Source organism: Pongo abelii, chromosome 5, assembly GCF_028885655.2.
Source record: "Pongo abelii isolate AG06213 chromosome 5, NHGRI_mPonAbe1-v2.0_pri, whole genome shotgun sequence".
Lineage (NCBI taxonomy): Eukaryota > Metazoa > Chordata > Mammalia > Primates > Hominidae > Pongo > Pongo abelii.
Genome location: NC_071990.2, coordinates 151,940,453 through 151,959,752, shown reverse-complemented (window position 1 = coordinate 151,959,752; position 19,300 = coordinate 151,940,453). Strand labels below are relative to the sequence as shown.

At 46.5% G+C, this 19,300-nt stretch overlaps 1 non-coding gene across 1 annotated transcript; it reads left to right on the top strand.

The window, feature by feature from the left end:
• Positions 1-7,447: 7,447 nt before the first annotated feature.
• On the top strand, positions 7,448-7,588 carry LOC112133938 (U4 spliceosomal RNA). Its single transcript, XR_002915538.1, has one exon. It is a non-coding gene; the product is annotated as a U4 spliceosomal RNA (small nuclear RNA).
• Positions 7,589-19,300: the final 11,712 nt, after the last annotated feature.

Sequence of the window (19,300 nt, the reverse complement as noted above, 5' to 3'; positions counted from 1 at the left end):
CAGAAACCCAGGGAGTGTGTGCAGGGAGGGATATCAAGGGTATGGGATAATGGCAGAAGGAACATCAAGTTGGATCCCGCCAACTCTATTGGTGTGGACCCACCAAACACAGATTCTGCGTGCAGTGTTGCACACAGGGAGAGAGAAAGGGCTCTAACAGTTTGCTTGGTTGATTGACTGAAATGTGGGTCAAAAAATGGCCCACCATGAGCAAACTGAAAATGCCCCATCTCCCTTGATTTAAGGTAGGGGAAGGGATTCATGGGTTTAGAAAGATTGGAATGTCGCAGTGGATTTTCCATTAAAGACCTGCTCACCTCCACTGGGAGGAGCCAGAAGACATACCTGTGGCAAATGCTTTGAAAAATAAACCGGTGACGACAGTCCTTGGAGTGTCCCTGAAGAGTGCTGGGACTGCTCTTCTCTGTAGATCAGAACTTACAGTGGCACCCCAGTCACACAATTTGAAGACCTCAAGGCAATGAGAGTAATTGGATCTCAGGATGGCAGAAGCCAAATGGCAACACTCAATCACCAAAGGCAAGGTGGACGTGGCCACCGCAACAGGCAGTGCCAGCAAAGCCGTAGAGTAGCCTGACTCATGCACATTATCAACTCGCACACACTATCAACTCGTGCACATTATCAACTCGCACATACTATCAACTTGTGCACACTATCAACTCGTGTGCACTATCAACTCATGCACAATATCAACTCGTGTACACTATCAACTTGCACACTATCAGCTCACACAATCAACTCGCACACTAGCAACTCATGCACACACTATCAACTCGCACACTATCAACTCGCACACTGTCAACTCGTGCACACACTATCAACGTGCACACTATCAACTAGCGCACACTATCAACTCGTGCACACTATCAACTCACAACCATCTCGTGCACACTATCAACTCACCCACTATCAACTGGCACACACTATCAACTCACACACACTATCAACTCACACACTATCAACTTGCACACACTATCAACTCACACACACTATCAACTCACACACACTATCAATGCACACACTATCAACTCGCACACACTATCAACTTGCACACTATCAACTCGCACACACTATCAATACGTACACTATCAACTCGTGCCCACTATCAACTCACACACACTATCAACTCACACACACTATCAATGCGCACACTATGAACTCGCACACACTATCAACTTGCACACTATCAACTCACACACACTATCAATATGTACACTATCAACTCGTGCCCACTATCAACTCGCACACACTATCAACTCGCACACACTATCAACTCGTACACACTATCAACTTATGCACACTATCGACTCACGCACACAATTGACTAGTGCATGCTATCAACTGGCACACTATTGACTCACACACACTATCAACTGTTACACATTCAACTCATGCACACTATCGACTCATGCACACTATCAACTCACGCACACTGTCTACTGGTGAACGCTATCACCTCGTGCACACTATCAACTTGCACACTGTCAACTGGCACACTATTGACTCATGCACACTATCGACTCATGCACACTAGCACACTATTGGCACTGGCTAGTTGTGGTGCTCCTAGAATTAAAATAGATAGGATGCCTACTAAATTCTGACTTGATATGCATAGGCAGAAAAGCTTCAGGTAAAGTGAACAAAAGTCTAACTTGAATTATAAAAAGAATCATAGCCCCTCAGTCAATTCCCAGATTTCAGCCAGTTTACAGACCCAGAACCTCTTGAATGAAAGGCAGGGTCCCCTCAAGGAACGACCCTGGTATACACCCAAAATGTCACTGTGGTTTCCCCACTCAGAGTATGGGCTCATGGAATTCAGGGCATCAGTGGAGTCTTAGCTTAGGTTCATCTCATAGTGGGGCCAGTGGTTCTTTGAACCTATGCTGTGCTTATTTCCCCACTTCCAGATACATCACTGGACCAGGCAGCAGCTGGCAGAATCACTACACTGGTTCCCTGACCTGTGGAATGAGGGCTTTTTTTTTGAGATGCCCAGGCTGGAGTGCAGTAGCGTGATCTCAGCTCACTGTAACCTCCACCTCCAGGGTTCAAGTGACTCTCCTGCCTCAGCCTCCCAAATAGCTGGGATTACAGGCACTCCCCACCATGCCCAGCTAAGTTTTTTATTTTTAGTAGAGATGGGGTTTCACCATGTTGGCCAGGCTGATCTTGAACTCCTGATCTCAGGTGATCCACCTGCCTCAGCCTCCCAAAATGTTGGAATTACAGGCGTGAGCCACTGCACATGGCCAGAATGAGGGCTTTTATGGTAATAAAGGCAAATAGAAGCCATTACAACTGTCCCTACCTAGGAAAATGGTAAACCAAAAGCAATACTACAATTATTGTCACCGTCAATTACTTGAAAGATGCAAATGTAGTGATTCCCACCATGTCTCCATTTAACTGCTCTAATTGGCCTGTGTAGAAGACAGATGGATCTTCTAGAATAACAGCAGGTTATCATAAGAACCAATGGTGGCTTCAATTGCAGCCACTGTACCACATGTGGTTTTACGGCTTGAGCAAATTAACGTATCCCTGGTGCATTGTATGCAGCTACTGATTTGGCAAATGCCCTTTCTTCCATCCCTGTCCATAAGGCCCACCAGTATCAGTTCGCTTTCAGCTGGCAAGGCCAGCAATGCACCCTTACTCTCCTACTTCAGGACATATCAACTCTCCAGCCCTATTTTATCATTTAGTTCACAGGAATCTTGATTACCTTTCCCTTCAACAAGATATCACGCTGGTCCATTACATGATGACATCATGCTGATTGAACCTAGTGAGTGAGAAGTAGCAACTACTCTAGACTTACTGGTAAGACATTTGCATGTCAGAGGGTAGGAAATAAATCTGACTAAAATCCAGGGGCCTTCTTTCTCAATGAAATTGCTAGGGGCGCAGTGATGTGGGACGTATCCCCTCTAAGGTGAAGGATAAGTTGTTGTATCGGGTCCCTCCTACAACCAAGAAAAAGGCACAATGCCTGGTAGGCAAATTTGGATTTTAGAGCCAACATATTCCACATTTGGGTGTGTTACTCCAACCCATTAACAAGTGACCCTAAAAGCTGCTGGTTTTGAGTGGGGTCCAGAACAAGAGAAGGCCCTGCAACAGGTCCAGGCTGCCATGAAAGCTGCTCTGCCACTTGTGCCATATGATCCAGCAGATAAAATGATGCTTGAAGTGTCGATGGCACACAGAGATGCTGTTTGGAGTCTTTGGCAGGCGCCTGTAAATGAATCTTATGGAAGCCTTTAGGATTTTGGAGCAAGGCCTTGACATCCATGGATAATTACCCTACTTTTGGGAAACAGCTCTTGGCCTGCTACTGGGCCTTAGTAAAAACCGAACACTTGACCATGAGCCACCAAGTTCCCATGCAATCTGGGCTCTCCATCATGAACTGGCTGATATTGGACCCAACAAGCCATAAAGTTAGGCATGCACAGCAGCACTCCACCATCAAATGGAAGGGGTATATACATGCCAGGGCCTGAGCAGCCCCTACAGACACAAGTAAGTCCATCACAGGGAAGAGACTTGCACCTGGTTTGCAGGTGGTTTTGCACAATACGCAGGCACCACCTGAAAGTGGGCAGTAATAGCAGCATGACAGCCCCTTTCTGGAACATTGCTGAAGTACAATAGTGAGGGCAATCTTCCCCATGGGCAGAAGTCTGGACAGTGCATATGGTTGTGCACTTTGGTTGGAAGGAGAAATAGCCAGACATGTGATTATATACTGATTCATGGGCTATAGCCAATGGTTTGGCTGGATGGTCAGGGAATTGGAAGGTACATGACTGGAAAATTGGTAACCAAGGCATCTGAGAAAGAGATGTGTAGACAGACCTCTCTTAATGGGCAAAAAAAAAAAAAAAAAAAAAATGTGAAAACACTTGTGCCTCATGTAGATGTTCACCAAAGCACCAAAGGGTGACCAAAGACTTTAATAATCAGGTGGATAAGATAACCCATTCTATGAATACAAGTCAGCCTCATTCCCCAGCCACTCCATCATCACCCAATGGGCTCATGAACAAAGGGACCATGGTGGCAGGGATGGAGGTTATGCATGGGCTTAGCAACATGGACTTCCACTCACCAGGGCTAACCTGGCTATGGTCACCTCTGAGTGCCCAGTCTGCCAGCAGTGGAGATCAGCATCAAGCTCCCAGTATGGCATGATTCCCTGGGGCTGATCAGCCAGCTGCCTGGTGGCACGTTGGTTACATTGGACCATTTTCATCATGGAAGGGCAGCATTTTGTTCTCACTGAAATTGACACTCTAGATATGGATTTTCCTTCCCTGCACATAATGCTTCTGCCACAGCTACCATCCATGAACTTTCAGAATGCTTTATCCACTGTCATGGTATTCTACACAACATTTCTTCTATTCAAGGAACTCACCACACATCGAAAGAGATAGAACAAAGGGCCCATGCCCCAAGAATTCACTGTCTGACCATGTTCCCCACCAACCTGAAGCAGCTGGCTTAATAGAACAGTGGAATGGCCTTTTATAGACTCAGTTACTGGTAGGCGTTTTGAACCTATTCTGGTTCAGGAGTACGACTGGATAAAAAATAACAACAATAATAATTTTTTTAAAAAAAGACTCGGTTATAGCACCAGGTAGGAGGTAATACCTTGCAGAGCCTGGGCAAGGTTCTCCAGATGGCTGTATATGCATGGAACCAGCATCTAATATATGGTTCTATTTCTCCCACAGCCAGGATTCACAGGTCTAGGAATGAAGGGGTGGACATGATAGTGGCACCACTGACCATTAACCCTAGTGACCCACTAGCAAAGATTTTTGCTTCTCGTTCCCAAGGTTTATGCTCGCTGCTTGCCTAGAGGTCTTAGTTCCAGAAGGAGAAATGTTTCCACCAGCAGACACAAGTTCATTAAACTGGAAATTAAGACTGCCATTCAGCCACTTTGGACTCCTCGTGCCTCTGGGTCAGCAGGCTAAGAGAGGAGTAATGATGCTGGCTGGGGTGATTGATGTGAACAGCCAAGAGGAAATCAGACTGCTACTTCAACATGCACATAAGAAAGAGTATGTCTAGAATGCAAAAGGTCCCTTAGTGTGTCTCTTAGTATTAAGGTCAATGGAAATTACAGCAACCCAATTCAGGCAGGGCTATAAATGACCCAGATCCTTCACGAATGAATATTTGGGTCACTCCACCAGGTGAAGAATCATTACCAGGTGAAGTATTTGATGAAGGTTTAGGGAACACAAAATGGGCAGTAAAAGAAAGTAGTTATAAACACCAGCTATGACCACGTGACCAGTTACAGAAAGGACTATCATTTTCATGAGTATTCCTCCTTATCTTGTTCCCAATATGTTTGTGTGTATATATATATACACCTATATGAAGTAAATATCTTTATTTTCTTTCCTCTTATTCCCTTATCATGTAATGTCAGATGTATTGACTTTATATCAGTATTGAAGTATTGTTAATTTTACATCATATTATTGAAGTTACAGGATATCCAAAGAGTAAAGTTTACGCAAGAACTTTACCTCCTCTTATAGGGAAGGGATTAGTGAGTTTCAGTTGCAGGCAGGATAGTTATATCATTGTGGGATAAATTATGACCTTGTTATTGTCTTTATTTGGAGATTAGTTATGTTTTAAGGAACATATGGGTGTCAGGTTGATAAGAGGTGGATTTGTACTGGTTAATTTTATTTGTCAACTTGATTGTGTTAAGGAATGTCCAGAAAACTGATAAAGCCTTATTTCTGGGTGTGTCTGTGTTTTCAAAGCAGATGAGCATTTGAATCAGTGGACTGAGTGAAGAAGATCCGCCCTCACCAATGTCCAATTAATTGAGGGCCTGAATAGAAGAAAAAAGCCAGAGAAAGGCACATTTTCATTCTCTCCCCTTAAGCTGGGACGTCAGTGTTCTCCTGCCTTCTTCCTAACTGAAGCCTTTGGACTCAGTCTGAATTACTCCACTGACCTTCCTGGGTCTCTAATTTGCAGATTATATGTCATGGCAATTCTTAGCCTCCACAACTGCATGAGCCAATTCTCATAATAAACCTCATCTTATTGTTTTTGTTTCTCTGGAAAACCCTGACAAATATACATATATTTCTGTTATGAGTCTACAACTCTCTTGTTCTCCCCCTGAGTCTCCACCACTACCTAATAGAAGAAATTGTTAACATTCCAGTCCAGTTCAAGGGTGATTTGATCCAATAACAAAGAATCTTGCTATTCAAAGTGTGGCCTGAACCCAGCGGCACCAGCCTCAGCTGGGGGCTGGCCAATCTCAGGCCCCACTGCAGACCTACTGAATCCAAATCTGCATTTTGTAAGATCTCCGGATGGCCTTCATGCAACTGGAACTTTGAGAGGAACTGAGCCAGGCCCTCCAGGGCAGGGTTCATTCTCTGATAAAAATGCTAGGTCTCTCAGGCAGGGTCCTCCTCCTCTGCCTCTCCCTTTCATCCTGGGCCTCTCTGGCCGGTGGGGCTTCAGGGCTGAAGACTATCACTTACTTAGTGCGGTAGACCTACCAGAGGCCTGGCAAAACTCCCACTTAGCCTAGTTTGTGGTCCCTTGGCACAGGCTTTATGCTGCCCAGAAATAGAGCCTTCCTCTGGCAGGGCCCTCAGCCTGAGTTCCAGCTACTTTTGGGCCCTGCACAAGCCACGTCAGGACCTCAGGCATCCTGGTAAAATGATTCCTGAGAGCCTGCATCTGACTACTGGGGTTCTGACTGACTCATCTGTGACATCCCTTTGCCTGGTGTGGCACTGGCTTGGATATCAGCCTCTCCAGGCCCCTAAATTAGTCAGAGGGCAAGATCAACTACTTTTAAGTAGCCCTTAACTTATCCAAAATATCTTCTCCATGGCCAAAACCCAGAGAGGGGAAGTCAAGAGGCACACAGCAGAAAGCTTCCTCCTTGCTTTCCTGCTGTCCGTTTCAAACCCTCTCTATTAGTCTACTCTCAAGCTGCTAATAAAGACATACATGAGACTGGGTAATTTACAAAGAAAAGAAGTTGAATGGACTCACAGTTCTACCTGGCTGGGGAGCCTTCACAATCATGGCAGAAGGTGAATGAGGAGCAAAGTCACATCTTGCATGGCAGTAAGCAAGAGAGAGAGAGAGCTTATGCAGGGAAACTCCTCTTTATAAAACCATCAGATCTCACGAGACTTATTCACTATCACGAGAATAGCACAGGAAAGACCCACCCCCAGGATTCAATTACCTCCCACCTGGTCCCAAAGAAACGCAGCAGGCAGCACCCACACTCATGCTGACTCCGATTGTCATTGAATCGTCTTCTCTCCAATTGCTAGTGGAGCAAAAGAGAAATTTCCAAAAAGCTATAGTGAGGAAAACAGGCATAGAAAAATGGGTAAGCTTTGCACAGTGACGGTATCGGAGCCAATGAGGTTTATCCGAGGGGCGATTATTGCTAATTGAAAACTTTTCCCAATACCCTGCTGTGATGACTTGAAATATAGTTGGCATTGGCAATTTTTGACAGTCTCTATGGAGACTGAAGTTTGTTGGAATAAAAAAGAAAAATGGATAAAAGGTTTTTAAAACAGAAAGGGGAAAAAACAGGCCTAAGAGAGGGGTCTCCCCCAGATCTCAGGTTCTGTGAATTTTTACTCCAGTACTTTCTTTCTGCCATCTTATTTTTTATTTTTTATTTTTTATTTTTTATTTTTTAGAGACGGTCTCACCCTGTTGCCCAGGCTGGAGTACAGTGGTGCGCTCATAGCTCACTGCAGCTTTGAACTCTTGAGCTCAAATGGTCCTCCTGACTTAGCCTCCTGAATAGCTGGGACTACAGGCATGTGCCACCACACGCGCCTAATTTTTAATTTAATTTTTTTTTTTTTTTTTTGGTAGAACTTGGTCTCATTAAGTTGTCCAGTCTGATCTCAAGCTCCTGGCCTCAAGCGATCCTCCCGCCTCGGCTTCCCAAAGTGCTGGGATTACAGGTGTGAGTCACTACACCAGGCCCCTAGTCACATTTTAAATTGGGAGCAAGTAATTATATGGCCAATGGCTTTAACTGCCATTAAACAGTGGCTATTCTTGGTTCCTACCCCAAATTCCAGACTTATTTAGGCAGGGTCTGCTCAACACTGAAGTCCTGTTGTTGTTTTTCCCCAAACCTGCTCTTTCTGTGGTTTTCACCATCCCAGAAAAATAGTTTCTCCCTCTCTCTTTCAGCTTTCTTAAAATCACATCTGCTAACCCACTTCTCACCACCTCTCCTGCACCATCCTTGGTCCAAGCCAGCATCCTCAGGCACTAGCCTCCTAACTCTTCTCTGTTCTTCTGTTATTGCCCCTCCTGTTCTATTCTCAGGACACCAGCCAGTGTGATTCTTTTAAACATCATTTAGATGACGACACTCTCAAAACAGCTGGCTGGCTTTCCGTCTTACCCATCGTAAAAGCCAAAATCCTACAAGTTCCTGCATATTTCATCTCCAGTTCACCTTTGGAGCCTCATCCTCTCCTTGTGTGTCCTCACTCCTCCTGCTCCAGACACCTGGGCCTCCTTGGCTTTTTCCTGAAAAGGCTGGGCCCCCTCCTACCTCAGGGCCTTTGCACTTGCTGTCTCCTGTGACTGTAGGTTGACATCTTTCTGCCCCTATATCTGCAGGCTCACTCCCTTCCCTTCTTCAAGTCCCTGCCCGATGGCACCTGTTCACTATTTAAAACTGCAACCTGAAACCCTTCCAGATGTTTTACCTCTTTCCCAGCTTCCGTTTTGCTTTGTAACACGCATCACCATTTGACAGTGAATATTTATTGTTGGTCTCTCTCACTAGGATAGACACTCTCTGAGAGCAGGAAATGCTTTTCCATTTTGTAGGTCTTTTTTGTTCCCGGCACTTGGAAGGGATCCAGATCACTTGGAACCTGAGGGAGCAAATGGGGAAAGGTAACTACATGTTTGAGATTAGAAGAAGTCACAGAACACCAGCACCCACATGGCTCTTTTCCCTGCCTTCCTGCTGAGCTGCCAGTGTGCCCTCCCACCCAGTGCCTCCAGCCTGCAGTAGGCAGCAGGGAGGAGAGAGAAATGGGGGCTATGGCTTTGTCTTCCTCTGGACTCTTCAAATGTGCAAAGAAATAACTTAGCAAAGAGGATGTCAGGGAACAGAGGCTGGGAAGTTCAGGGTGTTTCTATTTTTGCAATCTCAGAGAGAAGCTGATGAATGAAATGGAGTGAATTCTCCTGGGAATACCTGAGGTTGGCCATCACCCAGCTGTCCTCCCAGCACAGGAAACAGGCCCTCAGCAGCCATGTGGCCCCAAGGGAAGCTGGGCCTACAGTGGGGGGTTAGGGGGTCTGACGGCTCTGGGGAGGCCTCCTGGCCTGCCAAAACCTCTTTTTTCTCCCCAAGCTCCCTTCTCATTCTGCTCCACTCCCCACCAGCTGCTGGGCCTGTCCTCAGTCTGCTTCTGGCCTGTTTTGTTTTGTTTTCTCAGCTATATGGTATAGACCGCTTTACAATAGGAACCTGACTCACATACTGCTAAGAACACCAGGAGTAGCTTTATTCAGCCTTTACATTCAAAGGGCCCCAAGATGCAGAGAAGATCCATCTACTCTTTATTATTTCAATAACTTTGGGGGTACAGGTGCTTTTTGGATGCGTGGACAAGTTCTTTAGTGGTGATTTCTGTGGTGGTTTCAGTTCACCTGTCCCCTGAGCAGTATACACTGTGCCCAATATGTAGTCTTTTCTCTCTCACTTCCCTCCCACCCTTCCTCCCAAGTATAATGGACTTTGGGGATCCATCCACTCTGGCTGTCACTCACTCATTCACTCAAGGTTGACTGTGGAGGTGAGTGCATTCCTCTTGGGTCACACAGTGCAGTTGTGGATATGCAGAAGCTGCTGCCAGGAGACCACAGGGGAGCAGCTGGGCTTTGGAGATGATCCAGCTGAGTGATCTTACCCAAGATGGGAGATGCCAATAACCAGGCAGACACAGAACCCCTGGGAAGGAAAGGCTCATTTGGCTGTGGAGAGGCTTTGGTTACAGAAGTCTGGGGAGGTCGTCTGCCCCATCGCGCTGTGATTTTTGCTCTTTTTAGGCTTTGAGGTGATCAAAGAAGCATCACATATGGTCTTAGCATTTCTTTGACTTTTTTTTTTTTGAGACGGAGTCTCACTCTGTTGCCCAGGCCGAAGTGCAATGGTGCTATCTGGGCTCACTGCAACCTCTGCCTCCCAGGTTCAAATAATTCTCCTGCCTCAGCCTCCCGAATAGCTGGGATTACAGGCGTACACCACCACACCCAGCTAATTTTTGTATTTTTAGTAGAGACAGGGTTTTGCCATGTTGGCCAGGCTGATCTTGAACTCCTGACCTCCAGTCATCCACCCGCCTTGGCCTCCCAAAATGCTGGAATTACAAGCATGATCCACCACGCCCCGCCATGGTCTTAGCATTTCTTTGTCTCTACTTTATGTTTTGTTCACATTTGAGGTCAGTCAATAAGTTGTATAATAACTAGTGTAGCTGACATTTCCAAAGAGATTTACGGTGCCAGATCCTGGGCTTTGTGCTGCACACGTGTAGTCCAAATCACTTGTGAGGCAGGCACTCGAATTGCCCCCATTTAGCAGGTGAAGAAACTGATTGTCAGAACAGTCAAGAAACAGGCCCGCGGGCACGTGGGGCAGATGCAGCCCCTGAAGTCCCTGCCCTGCCGCCTCCGCACTCTCATTTCTTCCTGGGCACCAGGCGTCTTCTAATCCTCCTGAAACACTCCAAGGAAGATAAACATACACTCCAGCCCTGAGCAGCCCCTGGGTCTATCTGCAATGCACAATGACCTGAAATAGAGAAAGCGAGGCATTTCCAGCCCCAGAGTGCATCTGCTTCCAGTAACGAGATTTTTATCTTCAGTAGAATCACTGGGTGAGGCGAGAGCAATAGAAATGTCTGCAAGGAACGTAAGCTCTTTATCAATAGTTTTCTTTCAGAATAAAGGGAGAACAAATGGCTTGTATTTGTCGAATTTTTTAATTCCAATGAAGAAAACAAGGGAAAAATCAGCAAAGTATGAAGTATACTTTAATAAACCTAAGGATAACCCTGGCCACCTCCCTCATCAGGCGGCACTCAGTCACGGGGAGAGGATGGTGAATATGGAGACCGCAAGTGGGGGCCTCTGCCAGGGTCTCCTCTGACTGCAGTTGGCTGTGCCCAGGCCATGCCAAGGGCCTGCCTGAATTTCCTGTCCTTGTGACTACATCTGGATTTTAGTCAAGGAGACAGCAGGTGCAAGAGGAAAACCCAACACAGGGGGACTAAGGAGATTCGGGAGAGGAATTGCTCATTGCCCCCTGGTGACACCAGCTGCTGCTGCTTGCAGGGTGAGGAGAGGGGAAAGTCGGGCCTCCTGGGACAGTTTGTTCCACAGCTTGGTAGTAGGAGAGTCTTAATTGCCAGCTTTGATTTTAGCTCAAAGAACAATTCAAGGAAGCTGACTCTCAGAGCTCACAACTGTCCCTTTTCCTTTCCCAGCTGGCTTTGCTGGGATGAAAATCTATGAGTCTTGGTTGCATAACACACATAACTGACAGCAGGACGGCAGCCTTCATGGGTTCCTGGGCTTGCCTGTCCACTTCTCTGCCCTCCCTGTGGGGCCTAGAAGTTCCAAAATGGCCTGAACCTCCATGCCCTTCATCTTCTAATCTCCAGGGTCTAAGCCCAGCCCAGAGGTGTCCCAATGAGTGGGTGTTTAATGAAGTAATGGATTAACACTGAAGTCCAGATTGTAACACAAGGAAACGTGGAACACATGAAGAGAGGCTGTCCCTGCCTGCCAGCTTCAGAGAGAGATGGAGCTGGAGAAAGAGCTGTGGATGGCCCTGAATGGAGGGAACCTTAGGGAGAAATGGAACGGCAAGTGTCTTCTACCTCTCAGTCTTGTCCAGGGCAGGTCCTACAAAGGAGGGTGTCCACCTACAGGGCATGACGTGATCAAGGACCCTTCACAGAATAGCCTGTGTTTCCAACGGCCTGTGTCACCTCAGCAGACTCCCATGGTTCAAAGTATAAAAAGAAAGCTCCCCGTTCCAACGACGAAGGCCCCATTGTCATCAGGGGTCCAGAGCTAGCTTCAGGAGCTTATTTGGGCTTCACAGGAAAAAGAGTTTCTGGGGCAGCTACATTTAAAGAAAAACTAACCTCCATACTTAAAAATGATAGGACTGCATCCTAAGGGCTTGCGATGGAGAGAAAAAGTTTTGAAAGGACCTAATAAATACAGGATATCACATGTTGATGGCCAGGTGGCATGGAATCTTCAGCATCCTTGCTTAACCAAGGGGCGCTCTGCAGCCATGCATTCAGGACAAATCTTAAAAGTTGTCATCAGTCATGAAGTCCCCCTGCATGGGAGGGGCTGAGAAAGCTGAGGCAAATACAGGCAGCACAAGCTATTGGGTAAGCATACACTTTTATCATCAGTGCAACATCACATTATTTGGGACATGTAGTATATATAGAGAGATGGGTTTGAATCCTTCTTAAGGATACAAAACAGAACACAGAAAAAGAAAGATAACTATCTTAACATTTACCCAAAAAGCGATTTTTCTTTTGGCAACTCCCTGTGAACCATAATGATTTCAAGATAAAAAGTTTAAAATTAAAAAAAAAAAAATTCTGTCTCAGTATGGAGAATGGATGGGAGGCTTTTGCAATAGTCGAGGCAAGAAATGGCTTGTAACAGAAGTTTTACAGCGGGAGATGGATTTGAAATGCATTTCAAAAATAGAACAGGACCTCCTGACACATTAGATGTTGATGAGGAGGGGGAGGAGGAGGAATCAAGGCTAACTCAGAAAGTGATAGTTTATCAATGGTGGTGATATATTTTTTTCCCCTGAAAAAAAAAAATCCTTGGGAAAAAAGGTTCCAATTGGCTGTCACTTCAAAATAACAAACCTGAATAGATATCTTGGAAACAATGTATCATTAGTAACATTCGAAACCAAAAAAAAAAAGAAAAGAAATGAAAAAGAGTAGTTTTAGTCCAGGAATTGAACTGAAGTTAGAAAATCTGCGTTCTTTTTGTTTTTTGTTTTTTAGCATCAAAATGTGAGACGAGAAGATCTGGGTTCTAATCAAGGTTTTACTACAAATTGTGTGACCACGTTAGACTCACTCAATTCCCACAGAGCCTCGGTTTCCTCATCTGCAAAGAATGAACTAAATTGAAGAGCTCTGAAATTTTGTAAAACATGTGCTGTTAATTCTGAAGTTGGTTGACTCCTTTTTACATCCTTACTGACTTTAGTCACGGTAAGTAGCACAATGGCTTGCATTTTCTCCAGACACGAATTCTCAGAAAATAAGTTGTTTTTAATTTTGTATCTATGCCATCTTTGCACTTCAGGAAGAGCCCCCATGTGGTTCCCAGTCCTAGAAAATCAGCACCTTTGCAAGGTATCCCAACCAGTGCACGGGCAGCAATAAAATACACCACGCTCCAGAGTGTATTTTATCTTGCATAAGCCTTCCAAGCTCCACATGCTCCGTGCCAGAATTAGCTGAGAGGACACGGGGAAGCCACTGCTGACCAGGCTGAAACTATATCTGGGCTTGGGCTCAGCTGATGGATACAGTGAGCTCCTTTTAGTGTGTGGCCTGGCCCACTGCCTGGACACACAGCTACATTCAGCCTTGTCTGCTGCTGTAACTAAACCTTGTACCTCACTTCCTCAACTATAGGCAGGGTCGTTTAGATCGAAGGCTGTATTCTGAGTCTGAGTTGATTGACACACTAAATTTACTAAACAGTAGATTTTGTCTATCCATGTCACTATCTCTTATGAAGTGCAAGGAAGGCTCTGTTTTGAGAAGGCATGGCCTCCAGAAAGACACTAGCAAGGACCTCACATGCATAGAAAGGTCTTGAAGAAATCAAAACTCCATCCAAGTTCAAAATAGGCCCACCCCTTCTCCCCCTTTACTCAACAGACATTTGGTGATGTCCTTGCTGGACCTACTGTGTGACGAGCATGTGCCAGGTGGACAGGGAGCAGTGGCCACTTGCAGGGGTCTTGGTAATGCCACTTGTCCTAGAGAGGGACATCCAGAAACTCAGTCCTGGGAGCCCTTTCCTCAATGAGCACAGCAAATCACTTTTCAGGTCATATGTAATCAGATTTTGCAGGCGGTGGTCTCTGGATGACAATAACAGTCAAAGCACAACCAATCTGTGGAAGAGATGTTGCTCTTGCTTCTAGTGAGTAGTGTGAAAGGAAAATACATCTCAGGACCCCAAAATCACTAAACCAAAGAGAAAAGTCAAGCTGGAAACTGCATCAGGCAAATCTCCCTCCCATTTTATTCCTAAATAAGATAGCTACAAAGATTTTTTTTTTTAAAGCTTCCTACATCCCTCACCACTTGCCCACCAGGAAATTCCTTATGGGCCCCAAGATCTTTATCCTAAAACAATTCTGTTGAATTTCACCCTAACAATGTAAATTGGTAGCTTATCTTCACAGGTGCAGGACAAAGGACAGAACTCAAAGCCATCCCTCTGCTCACCTGAGACAAATACATATCTGATTGCTTTCTCTGATGCAAAAATGCAGATTCGGGGAGCTAGATGAAGGCATAGGTGAGTTTTCCTCTAAGCCCCTCTTTACCTGTAAATTGTGTATTTGGTGAAAAGATGATCAAGGACTCAAAAGAATGCAATCGTTTGTCTCTTATCTACCCATACCTTTAAAAAATGCCTTCCTCTTTTCCCAATGTCCACCCTTTCCCCTTTAAATATTGAAGCCTTCAGAATCATCTTTGAAGAAGGCACGGACCTGCCTCCTGGGCACGTGTTCTTAACCTTGGCAAAGTAAACTTTCTAAATTGATTGAGACCTGTCTCAGATACCTTTTGGTTCATAGTATAAAATCACAATATTTGAAAAGAACTAGACCTGAATTTTTATAGTCCAAACAGTCCTACCGAAAAGTTCCTACTCATTTGCCTCCAGTGTTTTGTTTGTTTGTTTGTTTGTTTGTGATGGAGTCTCACTCTGTTGCCCAGTCTGGAGTGCAGTGGCATGATGTCGGCTCACTGCAACCTCTGCTTCCTGGGTTCAAGTGATTCTCATGCCTCAGCCTCTGGAGTAGCTGGGACTACAGGCATGCACTACCATGCCCAGCTAATTTTTGTATTTTTAGTAGATATGGGGTTTCGCCATGTTGGCCAGGCTGGTCTCGAACTCCTGAACTCAAATGCCTCCAGTGTTTTTAAGCTATTTTCCATATTAAATGCTTGCTTTGTGTCAGGCACTGTCTGAAAATCCTCATGTTTGAGAAATTCAGCCTGCACGACAGTCCTATGAAATAGGCAATATTATTGTCCCCAGGAGAAAACCGAGGCACAGAGAATTGAAGTAACTTACCCACAGCTAGAAGGTCGTCGAATGCGCACCTCCTGCAGTGTCTATGTGCATAACCATTAGAAAGTCCTGCCACTAGGCCACAGAGCCCTGTGAGCTGTGGAGGTGAGCCCAGCAATTGGCCCCCCAACCGCTGACTCTAGCTTGTGTGGTTTCCTAAGCCTGGAGGTAGATGGAAAGAAAAGTGGAGGGCCAGCTCAGTTGTGCTCTGGAGCTGAGATGCAGAAATGGTCTTCCACTGGGGAGGCCACCAGGTGTGTCACATCCTTTTCTACATGCTCAGCTTTGTTGGGGATCTGTAGTCAGCAATCTATCAGGAGCACCAACCACGCTTGCCTCCAGTCCCTCATGTCTAGCCCTAAGGCAGAGTCCAGACTGCCACACCGAGGTGCCAGCTGACTCCAGAGCGGCCCCCGCCCTGAGAGCTCAGAAGTATCAACACACAGCTGGGCGCGGTGGCTCACGCCTGTAATCTCAGCACTTTGGGAGGCCGAGGCGGGTGGATCACGAGGTCAAGAGATCGAGATCTTCCTGGCCAACATGGTGAAACCCTGTCTCTACTAAAAATACAAAAATTAGCCGGGCGTGGTGGTGGGCGCCTGTAGTCCTAGCTACTCTGGAGGCTGAGGCAGGAGAATCGCTTGAACCCAGAAGGCAGAGGCTGCAGTGAGCCGAGATTGCACCACCACACTCCAGCCTGGCAACAGAGTGAGACACCATCTCAAAAAAAAAAAAAAAAGTATCAACACTCAGATGGTCACTGCCAGACCCTGCTGTTTTCTGCTCATTGCATCATCTCCCACCAGAGATGACAGGGAAGATGTTTGGGTGAGAAGATTTGTAAACTCCTGCATTCTGCAGCAAGAAGATTTGAGTTGAACAGCCAGAGACTTCGGAAGGGTCCTCAAAAGGGAGACACCATCGAGCACCAGGTGGAGTACTGCCCACACGGAAGCAGCAGCAGCTGACACACAGGCCACTTTTTTCCAGCCCAAAAAAGTGAAGTTTCTAGGGATCGAGTTTCTCGACTGCAGCAACAGTCTATACGGAACATGAGGTCACTGAGGAGAGGCCTGTCATGGTGAAAACCCCCCACCCCCTGGAGCAACTGTTCTGCCCTCCCTCTGCCAGGCAGTGATGGACCATTCAAGAGTGAATGATACCTGAATGTCCCCTGACATAAGCCAACTCTGCTCCACACCCCTATCAAGGGAGGTGGCCCACATCAGGAAATATAAAAGTAATCATGGGTCAAGTCAGAAGAGTTTTTAAAAATCAAACATCTGTGACACTCAAATCTTTAATTGACCTAAGCTACGGGGTCATTTCTTTCTTAGTGGTTTTATTCCAAAAGCAACTTGAACAGCCAATGGTTTGGTTTCCCAGAACTAGTGTGGGCAGCCTGAGTCAGTTTCACTGGTGTTCGTGAGCCTGAGCGCAGGGGCTCTGAAGGGCCCCAAGTACCCACTCAGCGGGAGCCCCCACCAGCTGCCTCATGCCTGCCACATGTCCCGGGTAAATCCCAGGACACCTTGGGGGGAAAATGGCCAACAGTAGGCCTCAGCAACATGTCACAAGTTTGTCCAGGTCACCTGTGAGGGTGGAGAGGGCAGGTCCCAGTGGAGTCAGGGAGATCTTCTGGGATCTGCTTCTGAATCCAGACCTGAAAGGCAGGCGTGGTCCATCTGAATTGCCAAGGTGCTGAGACACTGGGCATGGATGGGTGGTTACTTCAAAATGGTGAGAGCTCTCTGGGCACCCCCTTTCTTCTGCATTTTGTTCCCTGATTGGATACTCTAAAAGCTAACACTCCTCCAGTCAGCGCCCTGATTTTTAAAGCAAAAAAGGAGAAAAGGAGACAAGTCTCAGGAGTAACTTCCTGCAATTCTCTTATGAAATCATCTGAGTTTCTATTTATAACCAGACCATTGCTCAAATGCCAGCTACCTAAAATTGCAAACATATACACATATTCTCCCTCCCCATCATCAACATTTTACTCTTCTTCTGGGCATTAGCATCACCTAATATACCTTATTATTTATGCAATAAACAATAAGAATTAGAAATGTTGCCAGCACATCACAGGGGCTCAATAATCCTTGTTGAATGATGAATAAATGCATTAATAGATCAACAAAGATCAGGTCACCTGCAAATCCATTCAGAACACACCTTGGGCTGGGCATTGAAGAGTCCCTTTTCTCCTTGGCTCCCTCCTCATTTTTCTCCTCCAGGGTCCCTCAGCCTTGCTGGTTTAGCCCCTGGCCCCCGGGGTTCCTGCACAGCTCTTAGTTACTTGGTTTCAACCTGAGAAGCTAAGGGGGCTGTCTGGCCTGAGCTCTGCAGGTGGAAGCCTGAGCTCTTTAAAGTGAAATATCCATCAAGTCTCAGTGTAACTTTAATGCATTATTCATCCCACAGAGTCTTTTTTTTTTTTTTTTAAAGACAGAGTCTCGCTCTGTCGCCCAGGCTTGGAGTGCAGTGGTGCGATCTCGGCTCCTGACCTCAAGTGATCTGCCCACCTCAGCCTCCCAAACTGCTGGGATTACAGGCGTGAGCTACCATGCCCAGCCCTGTCCCACAGAGTCTTGATATCTTCTCCTAAAACAAACAAAAAAATCATAGTAAATGGTAATATTTTGGTGTAGAGGTGAGATGACAGACTGCCCCACCAGGAGTCAGGATTCAGACTCACTCTCCATTCAAGGAGCAAGGACTTCATCTTTTTTTTTTTTTCAGTAGTGTGATCACAACACACTACAGCCTCCATCTCCCGGGCTCAAACAATCCTCCCACCTCAGTCTCCCAAGTATCTGGGACCTAAAGGCACACACCACCATGCGCAGATTGTTTGTTTGTGTTTCAGTAGAGATGGGGTCTTGCTATGTTGCCTAGGCTGGTCTCAAACTCCTGAGCTCAAGTGATCTTCCCACCTTGGCCTTCTAAAGTGCTAGGATTACAGGCATGAGCTACTGCACCTGGCCTCAGGACTTTACCTGAAGGATATGTGTGGGAGTGAGGAAAACAGAACCCTTGTCTGAACCTCATGGAAATTGGGAAAAGCTGGACCATCAGGCTCCTGGGCCCAGGGATGAGCAGCAGCCACTGGGCGTTGGCCTCACGTACTGCAGAACCCACAGGGTGCAGGAGGTGGCAGTAGTTTCCGATTCGAAGCCACTCTAGTGACCTGGTGGCCGGAGCGTAGGAATCCCTCTTATGGAGCCAGCCCTTCACGTCCTCCCCTTGTGCCCTTGGCGCCAGCAAAGAGTCCCTCCCTTGCCCACTGAGTGTGTCTCTCTCAGCCTCACCACTTGCTTCAGCCCCCTCCTGGACCTCCTGTGCAATCTACAGGTCCTTTCAGGCAATCCAGCATTAGCGATGACCCCATTTCTCCAACACAGATTCCAGAGGGAGAGGTTCTGGTTTTAATCACTTTGCCCCACTTGGGTGAGGCTTCAATTCCCAGCCATATCTCAAGTCGGCAGCACAGACTGGATGCCCTAGAGGCAGGCATCCTCCCCATGTCGTCATCTCAGGGATGAGGGGGGATTGAGGGTGCAGTGGGGGGGGGGGTTCTTGGAGGGTCCTGCAGCTGTTTCCTTGGAAGGAAGCTGAAGGTGACCACATGATGAGGCCAGGCCTGTCTGGTGCAGAGGAAGTGTCCGGGTGGTCACCTGGAAAGGCATTGCTGACCAGAGGGGCCAGCAGCATGTCCTAAGGACAGGCCACCTATCTGAGTTCCTTTTGGGCTTGATCTCCATGACATGGAAATGCACCTAGGTTTCTTGGAGGAGGTAGACAAGAA